Below are 13189 nucleotides of genomic sequence, written 5' to 3'. Positions count from 1 at the left end.
TACAATGTGGTCTGTTTGGTTGATATATAAACCCAGTATGTTTGGAATAAATGATTCATATCCCAGAGGTTGAGATTGGTGTTCTGAACTTAGCGGGTGGGGCTAGGAACAGGCAGGAAGCAGAACCAATAAGGATTCTAGACTACTCGTACTTGTTTGTGCGTCATTGATCCAGTCGATAAATCGCTATTCTCTAATTGGCGGTATCATTACGTTATACATTAATAAGGACACAGGGCACAAGTTATAACAAAATAACAGAACATATAATTAATAATCTTGCAGCTTAGGGATAACCATGTTCTGGGAAAATCGATTAGTTTGTGATGACAGCATTATTTCACTTCTTACCACCTTCGTCTACAGAAACGCAGCAAACAGTTAAGTATATGAAACTGTAGTGGAAATTCTTGATCAATTTTATTGATTGGTTTTATTTTAAGAAAAAATAGTGCTGAGACAAACAAACAATTAGTTTTTTAATCGTAACACTTCAATGGAATTACTAAGTTAGTATGGTTCAGTTATTTCAGATCATCTGATGACTGGTCACAAGTCGTTGTTCCTCATTCACTCAACACCATTTGGATTATCATAAGACTTAGCTAAACATTGAAATATTTAGAAAATTGTTATTATTCACATAACAACAGACTGAAAAAGAAGTTTACTGACTAGTGATGAACATAAATTTGGTAAACTTTCAAAGGTCTTATAAACTATCTTATGATACAAACTCAGTAATGATCCAGATTTGTTTCAATTCCGTACAACGATGAACGTCGAAACGGTTTTTTGGAACAATAAATAATAATGTAGTGAACAAAGGCTTAAGTGGGGAAGATCAATTTATTGTTTAATACAAAATTACAGAATACCTTCATAAAATATAAAAACCATGCATTAAATAGGTATCATTACCAAGGTTTGACTTGATGATTTCCAATAAATTGCGCATTGGGTAGATTGTTATAAATAAATTAAAATATTTGTAATATCCCAATGAGTAGAAAACTTATATTTCCTGGCGTTTCGTGACTTAGTGTAAGCCACTTCTTCAGACAATAGATAATCAAGAATATTATATGCGACCAATCGCATATATATATATATATAATTCAGTGAATAGTCAGTTATATAAAACAAGTGGTGACTTCACTAAATGTCAAAACAACTGAAAAAAGACACTCCTCTGGAAGTTTGTCTTTGAATACTTGTGTGTGTGTGTGAGAGAGAGAGAGAGTATGTATATACACAATTGTAGTATTCTATGCAAACAATAAATAAAATAAAGTGAGCAAAAAAGTTGAACTCTCCAGTTTGAAAAAAACAACAATAACAAAGACAAGAAGTGAACATTTTCTCTCATTCCAAAACTAATGGGTATGATTATTTACATTTACATTGGATTTCTTTTAAACACAAAAAAAAATATTTGTTCCACAAATCAAGACAGACATAGTGAATCTTAATAATAAATCAACCAGATAACAATAACAACTGGTATGAGTCATTTACAAGCAACAATAACATTCAATTGTACTTGAAATGATACACATACTTGTGTTTCAGGTCAAAAATTACGTGATTCAGCATATATTGAAATTATACATTGTGAAATGAATTTCCAATAAAAAAACAACAATAACTGAGACATGGAAAAATGATCCGATGTGAATGAAAAAGATAATTGGTCCAAGGATTATTTAAATATTGTATGGATTGATCATAATAGGGTGTCTTTTCAGTAAATCTATGCACTATAACTGAAAAAATATACTTAAGATATGGATTTAAACATTTAATTCAGCTTGCACTGTGTGTCAAGTAATTAACAAGTGATGATAGTAAGCAATTTCAAGGCGTTTAAAACAGTCAATAAACAAGGAATACCACTGTTACTCAACTTTGTAGAGACCAGTGGCAACAAACGTTTCTTATATAGTGTACATGTTTAAAAAAGAGACGTGATGAACCTCTCTTTGCCATATTAAATATGACTGTAATCAAATAATTTTATTTCACATACAATTACATGTTTTTTATTCATCCGCTAATGTTCACTTATTATTTAAATTTTCGTCTTTATTTTATTACGTAATCACTTATTGCTTTTATTATACTGATTGGTAATAGGAAATTCATTTTCTCATACTTGGTACAATTAGTCTTTATTTAAACACAAATATCTTAACAGTTGAATTCATGAGTCGATCTAATCTAGATCACCATTGAAAACATGGAAGTACTGGACAGTCGTTCCATCCTATTATGGGACTCCTCAGCAGTGAGCATCCACGATTTCGCATGCGAGACTCGGATCCAGTACCTTCGGTCTCACGCGCGAACGCAACTTCTCCATAAATCCACATCCTGATGACAATAATAATAATAGTAATAATGAGCTCACTAGTGTCTAGCTTCAAGATAAATCTCATAAAGTTCTAGTGAGAAGCCGTGAATAGTCAAGTCCAATCCGGATCGTGTGTGAGACAGTTATACACCTCAGACAATGGATGAAGGGTTGCACAAGACCATAGATCGACTGAAGACAGACATTAACACTGTTGGATGCTGGGTCAATGATCTAGAGGTTAAGAGTTCGCTCACGAGATCCAAGATCCTGTGTTCGAGTTCCGTGTGCGGAATCATGGATGCATATTGCTGAGTTCCATACTAGGACGAAACGGTCGTCCAGTGCTTTCAGGCTTTCAATCGTGATATAGATTAGATCGATTCACAAATCTAACTGTTAAAATTACTACAATATCCACAAATCCCCATTCTGACATAAATATCTTACGCTTGTTACCCCTCATGGAGGAGCATAGGCCGCTCACCAGTATAAATATCAATCGACAATAATTCCCAAGCCATGTTTTGCGTCATCCACTTATAATTCTTATGATTTTAAAACTGTTTACAAACATTCATCTCAATATGACTAAATAAACCAGGTCCAATGTTTATTTTACACTATACTATTCCCTTTCTGGAAGAAAACAAATTCATTTGATCCTGTAAATCTTGCTTACACATATTATTAATATTATGAACAGGAACTTCGCTGATTCTAGTGCGAGTAATACATGAAATTGATTTTTTTGTCCAATCTGTGTTATATAATCAAGAAAGAATAATTACGTAACTTAATAAACTAGTTATATCCTTCGGTTATAGACGGTTAACTTTATGGTATTGTAAATGTAAGTAAGTTATTGAATAACTAATGTCATCAAGTGCAAATCAGTTTAACATATACAAATATGACTGTCTATCAGTGTAAATTATATAAATATTAATGTATTAAGATATTCAATTTGATTTCATTTGAACGTCAATTAAATCCTCATCTACCAATGTTCTATTATCACTTGAGGTATACGATTCATAACGTCTCTTCTGAAGTACTAAGACGTACATAGTTACAACAAAAACCTTGAAATTTTTACATATAGATAGAAATATCTTTTTCTTTTTAAATCAATACCGTAAAAACTAATGCAAAAAAACTTGAATAATTATCAGTAATTACCAATAAATATATTCCCTACTAGATAAGTTTAGAAAAAATAACTGGTCCGGAAATGATATTACATACAATTTAATTATAATAACATGAGATGTAATGAATCTTTGGGACAAATAATCTAATGAAAGTATATCGGTTGAACTATTTTTAATTTGTCTAACCTGACATTTTGTTTCACTCACAATTATGAATAACATTTAATAGTCATTGCTTCGAGTGGTAATAGGAAATTTACTTTCTCATACTTGGTACAATTAGTCTTTATTTAAACACAAATATCTTAACAGTTGAATTCATGAGTCGATCTAATCCAGATCACTATTGAAAACCTGAAAATACTGGACAGTCGTTTCATTCACGATTCTGCACACGGGACTCGGATCCAGTACCTTCGATCTCGCGCGCGAACGCCTAACCTCTCCATAATTCTGACAAACTTCATCTTCTCATTGCATTATCAAATTTAATAGTCAGTTATTTGGACATTTGGAAAGCATTTTGTAATGGTGAAGAATAGTAAATCATACGAGACGATTGAGGTGACGTATCCTATGAAAAAAAGTGGCTTAACCGAGTAGAAATTTATAATTTATGACAAGCGATTAATATGATCACAGAATATGTTTTAATTGAAACTATCGTAGCACAGATTAGTAGTATTCTCGAATAGACGCTTAAATTTAATTGCTTATATCCAAATCGAATCATGCACATTCCATAAAATCAAGTAACATTTTAAAAAAATGTACATATGAATGACACAAAATAAAACGTAAAGAACTATACAAAACAAAATACGACTTCTAGCGATACTGATCTTACAAATGGTAACACTATAATTCTAGCCATAGTTTGGTCATTTACTACACTGTACCTCAATTGAGTTAAATGATAGAACCATGGAAACATACGTGAACCACCATGGTAACTGAATTGATGAACAAAAGTCAGATCTTATCATATCAGGATATAAAGCTGTATGAAATCCCCTAAACTACAAATTATAAGGTAAAAGCAGTTTTAATAGGAAGTGAACCTATTAAAGTAAGAGAAGCTATTAATTCAAAACGTGAATCGTCATCGATCCAGTGCGCATCAGCGATCCCAAACGCGGGAGTCGAACACAGGATTTTCGGTCTCGTGAGCGAACGCTTAACCTCTAGATCATTGAACCGGCATTCAACAGTGTTACTGTCTGTCTTCAGTCGATCTATGATCTTGTGTAACACTTTATCCATTGTCTGAGGCGTATAACTATCTCACACACGATCCGTATTGGACTCGACTATTCACGGCTTCTCACTAGAACTTTATGAGATTTATCTTGAAGCTAGACACTCGTGAGCACAGTGTAATAGGAAAGATTAGGCATCGAAGATACGACTCGAAAAGAAAACATAAATTAGCGAAAGAAATGCACAAAAAGTTGTGAGGAAGTTAGAATGTCAGGATTTGGGGGAAGCCAAAGAATGGATGCACCTGCACTATTTCAAATGATTTTGAGCCACTTCATTCAAAGTGTCTAACCATTGATTACCATAATCACACGAATCCTAACCGAGTAGTTTGTACCTATTGATGTGGATAAGTCTAATTGTCCAATTACTAGCCTAGGCATTGCTTACTCAGTGGTCCCAAAATGCATGGGTAACGCTTCGAAGACACCTGTGGTCGAATACCAGTAACTTACGAATATCTTCTACTCTTAATGGCTATGTTTCCTATCCATAAAGTAGGACGGAGCGAACTATTGCACAGTAAACTCGTTCTTTGACTGGGACACGAATATCTCGCCACAAGTAATGCATGTTAGCAAAAGCCAACTGAGCCTTATTAATCCTTGACGAGATTTCGTCAGACACCGAACCGTAAGTACTGACGAGACCCTCAAGATAAGTGGAGTGGTCGGTGCGTTCAACTACTTCACTCCCTATCATTAATTCAGGCGATGATGCAAGTCAATCCTAAAGTAACATTTCGCATCTGGAGGGAGAGAATCGCATCTCAAGATAAATTAGCGAGACCGTAATTCGTGGGCAAACTAATGAAATCAAATCAGTCTTAGATTTTAGCTCAAAATTCATTCATCCATATGATTAAATAGCATATGAGTCTTATAACTGATGTCAATTCGTGATGAGAACCTTAACTCGGAATACAATCCCTAATTTCTAATTTTCAATCCTAATTCCAGTCCCTTACATTAACTTATAGCCCTCTTTTGACCCTAATAAGGTGAATATTCTAAAGATCACTTTAGTATCGTTTAAAGTCCGTCCATAAATTTAATTTTCACAGATAAATTCTCACCAGAAAAAAAGCCTACATATTTTGTAAACTTTGGTCTTCTAAAAAAACGAATATTGGTAAATGAGACAATAAAAATATAAACAGAGAGAATAAATACTGAATCCCGAGTAAATCAAATATTTACCAAGTTTGTCGATATTTGTCTCAAAATAAATCAAAGCTGTCCGGTTGTTAACTTGTGAAGGTCAAGTGATTTTAATGAGTAACTAGATAAATAAGTGTTTTGTAAATGTATTTAATGACTGTTAATTAGTAACAGTGCCCTGGTTGAGTTACATATTGACACATACTTCGAGAATATAACTGTTCCTTTAAACATAGTGGCTGAAATTAAATTTCTCAAAATAGAAGCGAAGAAAAATATGTACAGTGGTAGTGTGTGCTAATTTTGATTTGCATTTGCACTTAATATTCACAGAATAGTACACTAATTTTGTATTTATGCTGTGCAAACACAATATGAAGAGAACAGGTGAAGGAAAAACTTGATAGCACTATATATCCGTAGTGGATAAAACATGTTTTCTGTTCCATTTAAAGGAGTTATGTGCATTTTTATAAACAATAACCACATACTTAGATAACAGTCCCACCACGAAAAGGCAGTGAGTAGGATTTTCCTGACAGTGACTGTATACGCATGGCCATGTGAGAGTATTGGGAGAGAGCTGACTCTCCTCACCCTCGACCGTACCAGGGCATTTGGGGGCAGGTTCAATAAAACTGATGCTCGGTTCTTTGTCGTTGAATCCTGAATATAAAACTTGCCCCATAGTTATTTAGACCAAGAAAGGTAACCTACAAATTGATTGGCAATGACCTATTGACACCTAACACGAAAATACAGAAAATCAACCAGTTTAATAGTCACAGACAATTTTTCGAAAACAAATAGATCAGTACAAATAACCAAGTACCAACTTTGATGTCAGAACGTTACCAACAAATTTTCATTGTTCCCAATTAGCATAAATGCAAACTAAAATACTGAGAAGCAATGAAGACTTACTAATAACAGGCTCTGAAAAAGGAGCACGTGATCGGTTGTAAAACCTACATGGACAAAATGTCAGTCCGTTCTCAAACGACAGACGGTTCTTTAAAACTATCAACGCAAAGAATATGACTGAGCTCACTGTAAAGCGGTCAAATGGAATTCTAAAAAAAGTGTTATCTAATCAATGGACACTTATAAATATGTTAAATCGTCAGGTCCCACAATATAACTATCAAATGACTTACCCAAAATGCACAAGTCTAGCTTATCACATTCTCAATACAGTTGGACCCTCTCATCAATCTATGGTAAAATGGCCAGATAATATCCTAGTGCTCATAAAATATAACTATAGGTGTTGAATATATGACGCTTAAATTTTCCGATGGCATAAAAGATGACAAACGCATAATATCTTTTAACATGGAACAGTTTACTGATGTCACATCAATAAAAACTATTTGTTTTATGATGAAATACATAGATGATAATATAAACATTTGAACATCAACTTTTTGCTTGAAACGAACGATCCTTGCAAGTGTTCAAAACTAGTTGAGTACTGGGATGGAAAATGAAACAAACGTTTACTTTCTTCACGATGCACGATCTCGACCGTTGTTGCTACCTTGACGTGGTGCTCGGGATTGCCTATCGTGATGAACCAATAGAGCCATACTGGGTGGAACAGTCGTTCCTCAGGGTCCTACCATGCCAGACAGGTAGGTTGAAGAGCGGTAAGAATAAAAGCAACAAACCCAAGGTCCGAAGGCGAAATCGTACTGTTGACTGTACAGAGGTGTGACAGAAGTAAGGTATTTCCTTTGGACAACCAGCATAACAGCGATGCTGCCTTCCCACAAGGAGGGGCTAGAAAAGGTCGATCCTATGAATTCACACCTCGCCTTATCCCACGGATATCCGTCTCCGGAGGTAAGGTCTCAACAAGTACGGGACTAACACGAAAATTACCCACCAAAAGGTCGTATGTAACGGACCTCAAGCAGCTGTTCCTTGGGCACTGTGGTCACGCTCTCAGGTCACTAAGACCGCCTTTAACCCAATTTCCTTTTCAGATATCTCCAGAACTGACAATGCACGATGGCACGCTAAAAATATCTGCTTGCCGAAAGTCTATATAAAAACCCAGCTGATAAGTTTTTATACCTAGGTTTCCATTGTTTACTTATTTGCATATCTATTTAAGTAAATTCGACGAACTTAGTTCCTAATCTGCAAAAGGAAAAATAACTATTCTAATTTAAAAATGATATTCATCGGGAATCATGTAGGAAAATATAAAGTTATGATGTATTAACTGTGGTTACCCAACAATTGAAATCCAAAACACCTTACAATAGCAATATACATGTACTTACTAGCAACTAACTTTGAAAGATGATTCCGATAGTCCTAGCGATAAGTCGTGATCAGTAGAGTCCAGACATGTCTAACTCCTGATTAATATCACCAGTGGTTACTGATGGTGGTTGTGCAATATCACGAATTATATAGGGTTATAAATGTAAACCACTGGACGTCAACTTAGTGGTTTGAAGGTCAAGAGGTCGCTGTGAAACTGAATGTTATGGGTTCGAGCCCTAGTGACGTTGTAAATGCATACTGCTGGTAGGTCCCTTATTAGGATGAAACCACTGTTCAGTGTCCATTCTCAGTGACCTAACTGAAGTCAGTCTATGACGTAAGACTTCAAACTAAGTAATCCTTAAAACAACAATAGAAATTTAAAATCTAATCTTCTCAGGGAATTATTTACTACTTTGTTTGAAAAGAATGCTTCACAAGAAATTTGGCCTGGAAGGTAATGCTGCTGTAGACAATTTTAAACTCTTCTAAAGAAATTTCTCTGAATCAACATTAACGTATTTTTGGTCAGTCCTTGTTCGTTACCAATCCCAAGAGTAACCCCTCGCACTTCAGTGTGCACGTATCAGATCGCTAGTGCACAAGGGAATTGCTACATAGATCGTTCGATGAGACTTTTATCAAAAAAACACTCAAGATTATCAATAGTTAAAAGAACCAACAATGGACGCACATCTTATCTATACCGGTTATTCAATATATAAAGAATCATCAAAGTCGGCTAAAACGTAAACAGAAATTTACGTTCCCATCATTTGAATTACTGAAGCCTTTTATATGAATAGAAGTAATCTTGAATTAAAGTATACGTTCAGTAGATATTCAACCTCCCCCTACCATAATTGTAATCTCTAGTTTTGAGAATTCACACCCATCCTTCCACCATTCTGTTTAACTCAAATCGACTTATTCCTGTTTCCGTATTTTTTCTGATCACACATTACTTTTCAATCTATCTTATGTCATGCAAGCCACTTTCATGATTTTTATTCTTTCTCTACTTAATAAGGCGTTCTTGATAAATTAGTCAAGCAAAATAACTATCCCGTTTTCAATCTATTCAGAAGGATAAACCCTTGCATTTTCTATGTTTTCTTTACTACTATGTTCGACAATTTACCAACATTCCAACAAAAACATTATGCATTTGTGATTGTACAGCTTCGATAATGATTCAGAATCAATATACTCATTGACCAATCACAAAAGTCTAAAATTTCAACTTGTCTCGGTTTTCTACCAAACGAAAGTGAAAACAGTTGTCTGGGTTTTATTTTCCCATGGTATGTAACCTACTAGTTAGTGACAGAGTAAAGAGTGAGAGTGCTAATTTCTATAATTTAGCGAGGCAACTCTAACCAGGTCCTATTATTTTAACAATTTTTTAGTATTGACTTGCTCCTTTCGTTCCCGCTATGGTGATATGAGATGGAACAACTTAGACCGACACACATTTATCTTAAGTTATTGGTGACTGACTATATATTTATTATCAACATGAAAAACTATACCATTTAATTTTGTATTTAAGGATTTCATACAACCAACTATATAACTAAGTTAAACAAAATATAATGTATGATGTCTAGTGGCTTTTTCTTCCATATAACACAGACTAATGACATCATACACTTTCGTTCAATAAATTTATAAGACATTTAAAAAGGCAAATATTGTAGTTTGTGAGATATTTTTAAATCAGATCCAAAAGCTGTCAAAGAACGAGTTAGTTTTATCAACACGGTTTCCCTGATGTAATGTGACTAAAAATTAACAGTATCTCTTAGCAAAAAATAAAACGACAGTTGTTCCTATGATAAAAACAAGATACTTATAAGTAGCCCATTATGACAAACGATCTTGAAAATGAGATAGCAAAATGTATGTAGTGATAATTAATAGAAAAACCTAATGAATATTCAGTCAACGGTCGAATCATTATTGCCGAAAACAGAAAATGTCGACCAAATAGGTTACATTAAAAAAAGGATGGAAATGATGAGTTTTCATTTAGCTCATTCACTGACAAATAACATATAACCTCACAATTGGGAGGTCTCTGAATAATCGTTTAAGTGCATTTTTGTTAGTGACACACAGATCGATTAGTGGAACCAAACACGAAGAGAGGGATTAGTTATGATTAGAAAATCAGTAAAATGCATGACAGTCTGTTGAATGGAAATTTACAGTAACTTTCATCACACTGTCAGTTGACAATATTTTAAAAAAATAAAGCAAAAATACCACAAAACAATGAGCTGGGATGGGATTAATGCCTTCAGAAGAAATGAATTCGTCTTAATATAAGTTTAAGTAAGTCAGTCAGTCACCCATTTGTAAAGAAACTGGCATATACGTGAATCGGTTCATGTTATCACACTACACCTGTACAGCGAGATTTCATAGTACAAACAGTAACAGTATTAGTGGTTATAAAAAAAAATAATCATAAAAAGCATGAGTGGAAGGAAAATATAGGTTCATGGGATAAAAAGACTACAAGATAATTTAGAAACCTAAAATATGGGAAAAGACAAATAGTGAATGCATCTGTACTGTTGTAGACGATTTTGAACCATGTTGCGCAGTTTCTAACCACTTGTTACGATATATATCGAGACACTAACCAAGTAGTTTGCACCTACCTATATAACTCAATCCAATTATTAGTGACTTCGTAGACAGATACCACGTTCTGGTTTTGCAACCTCCAGCGTTCTAGCTTACCATTAAACCAGACAACATTGACCGTCGAGATAAGTGGTGGTTGGGTATGCGTAACATATGTACCAATCACTTCAGTTGAAGATTCACTACCTGAACAAACTTGGCATCTTAGCCTAACTAAGGAACTCCAGATGAATCTCTAGCTACGAAATTACAAATTTGAACCAATAACCAAGTTAAATTCTTCATTTAATCGTAATTTTTCAGATTAATTATTTAAGACAGTGTAATACTAATTTGACAACTAATTACATTTTGTGCATTCGGGTGAAAAGTTCATTTTAACTCTACGTAAAGCACTACTTTACCAAGATAAATCTCCCCTAGATAAAAAAATATGGATATAACCTTGCACAAGTTCCTCAACCCATTTTAAAATCTTTTTAATGGGTGATATGTTTGAGTACTTTAAAAAAATGTCATTCATCTGCACAAAGATTAAACATATTTCTTATGATAAGATGTTTGACACTACCTCATAACGAAGAATAATCTACACCAAATAACAAGGTGACTGTAATAGCAGTGAGATTAACATATCATAGTCAAACAGGTAGGAAACTAACTTTGATGATATCAGTTCAATCCTGCCCATTTAAACGAAATAAAAAGCGCTTATTCTAAGGTAACATAAGGATATCGAGAAGGGGACTTACAATAGTGATTGCTAATCATTACAAATAAGCTTCCTCGCATACTATACTTAATAGGCACTTACGAAAACATAAAAAGTACATTACATGGCACACTAAAACTACGAAAAAAAAATACTTCCGAAGAATAGAAAACATGAGTCACACATTGCATTTACAAAATGCAGTCTGGTATTTTATTAAAGTACATTTCATCATTTTGTTGCTTATTTTTTCATTGTTAACATTGAAGTTTGACTTATCATTAATCAGAAACTTCAGACACGTCATACCTTAATCCCTCTATTACTACAAGCGATAGTCATTACTTCGAATGTCTACGGGGATACTGATAACACTACTAAGTGCTAAGACAAACAGAATACAGCGAAAAATATACATATTTAGTTATTGATTGAAATCATGAACCGATTGATGTTAGACCACCGTTGGAAACCTGAAAGCACTGGACGGCCGTTTCGTCCTATTCTGGGACTCCTTAGAAGTGCGCACCGCTTCATGATCTCAATCAAAAACTTAATACTCTCCACAACCCCTATACTGATATCTAGTTATCTACAAAATAACGAAAAGAGGAATTAATGCATAACTTTCACTACTGACAGTTAGTTCGTTTTTTGACTGTCAGCATTTAAAATCCTACATAAACAAAAAAACAACAACGACTAACCTCAATATACCATCATAAACGACACGGTCATTATAAAGATGATAAAATTCCACAACTACTTCATCAACAGCCGTAAAATGATTGCTCTTCTAGATTTGGAATACATTTAAATTAGATAACCAATCAGAATTATAGTTTCGGTAGAGGATAACTCTACTAAATCGATTTTTTATTTGAATATAATTTTAACCAATCATCTTAAAGTATAATATTAACCAATGGTCTAAACAATAAATGAGTCAGTTTATCAAATGTATAAATCGGCATGACCTTCATTCAGAAGTATCGTTCCCTAAATCCCATAACTTCACTTCATGAATCATATTGTTCAAATTTTTTTCAAGGTCACTACTACATGTGAAAAGTTAGTCAAAATATACATGTACACTGAATAATGGTTAACTTGAACAAACATTTTTTGTTCAGGTCAAGCGCCTAAATAAATTTAATTATTCCTATTACAATAAGTAGGAGGTAACAATTATGTATTGTCGTAAATTTCTAACCAGGTTGTACTATGTAAATAGAAATATTTCTTCAAAACAATTAAACTGTTATGGCTAACAAATTACAGGATGAAATGCGTGGTGTTTGTGTAGTTTGTTGGAAAATTTGTATTTAAATGGAACGGCGGAAAATTCGAATTATGTAGGTAAGATAAAAAATGAAAAAATATGCCATAAATAATGTGGATAAAATATATTAAATTAAAACTGGCGTAATAAAAAATAATTATAGGGGTACATCAGAAGATAACATTCACCTGAATCCAATGTGACTTAGATGGAGGCTGATTATTGTGATTACTCAGTATTATTAAATTAAGTCAAGTAGGGGAAAAAGGAAGGAAAACACAAATTGTGTGTCTGTAAATGTGGTAAAAAAAATTATGATTGCTATTACTTATTGTA

General features: G+C 33.7%; 1 protein-coding gene across 1 annotated transcript in view; it reads right to left on the bottom strand.

The window, feature by feature from the left end:
- Positions 1–12344, bottom strand: part of PLEKHG1 (Pleckstrin y domain-containing G member 1) — a 57222-nt gene extending 44878 nt beyond the window's left edge. Inside the window, exon 1 of the mRNA XM_035731054.2 lies at positions 12279–12344. The gene's annotated coding sequence lies outside the window, so the exon portion shown is untranslated. The remainder of the gene's footprint in view (positions 1–12278) is intronic.
- Positions 12345–13189: the final 845 nt, after the last annotated feature.

This window comes from Schistosoma haematobium, chromosome 1 (assembly GCF_000699445.3).
Source record: "Schistosoma haematobium chromosome 1, whole genome shotgun sequence".
In the NCBI taxonomy this organism is placed as follows: domain Eukaryota; kingdom Metazoa; phylum Platyhelminthes; class Trematoda; order Strigeidida; family Schistosomatidae; genus Schistosoma; species Schistosoma haematobium.
Note: the sequence above shows the minus strand (reverse complement) of the source record. Positions and strands in the feature narration are given on the sequence as shown.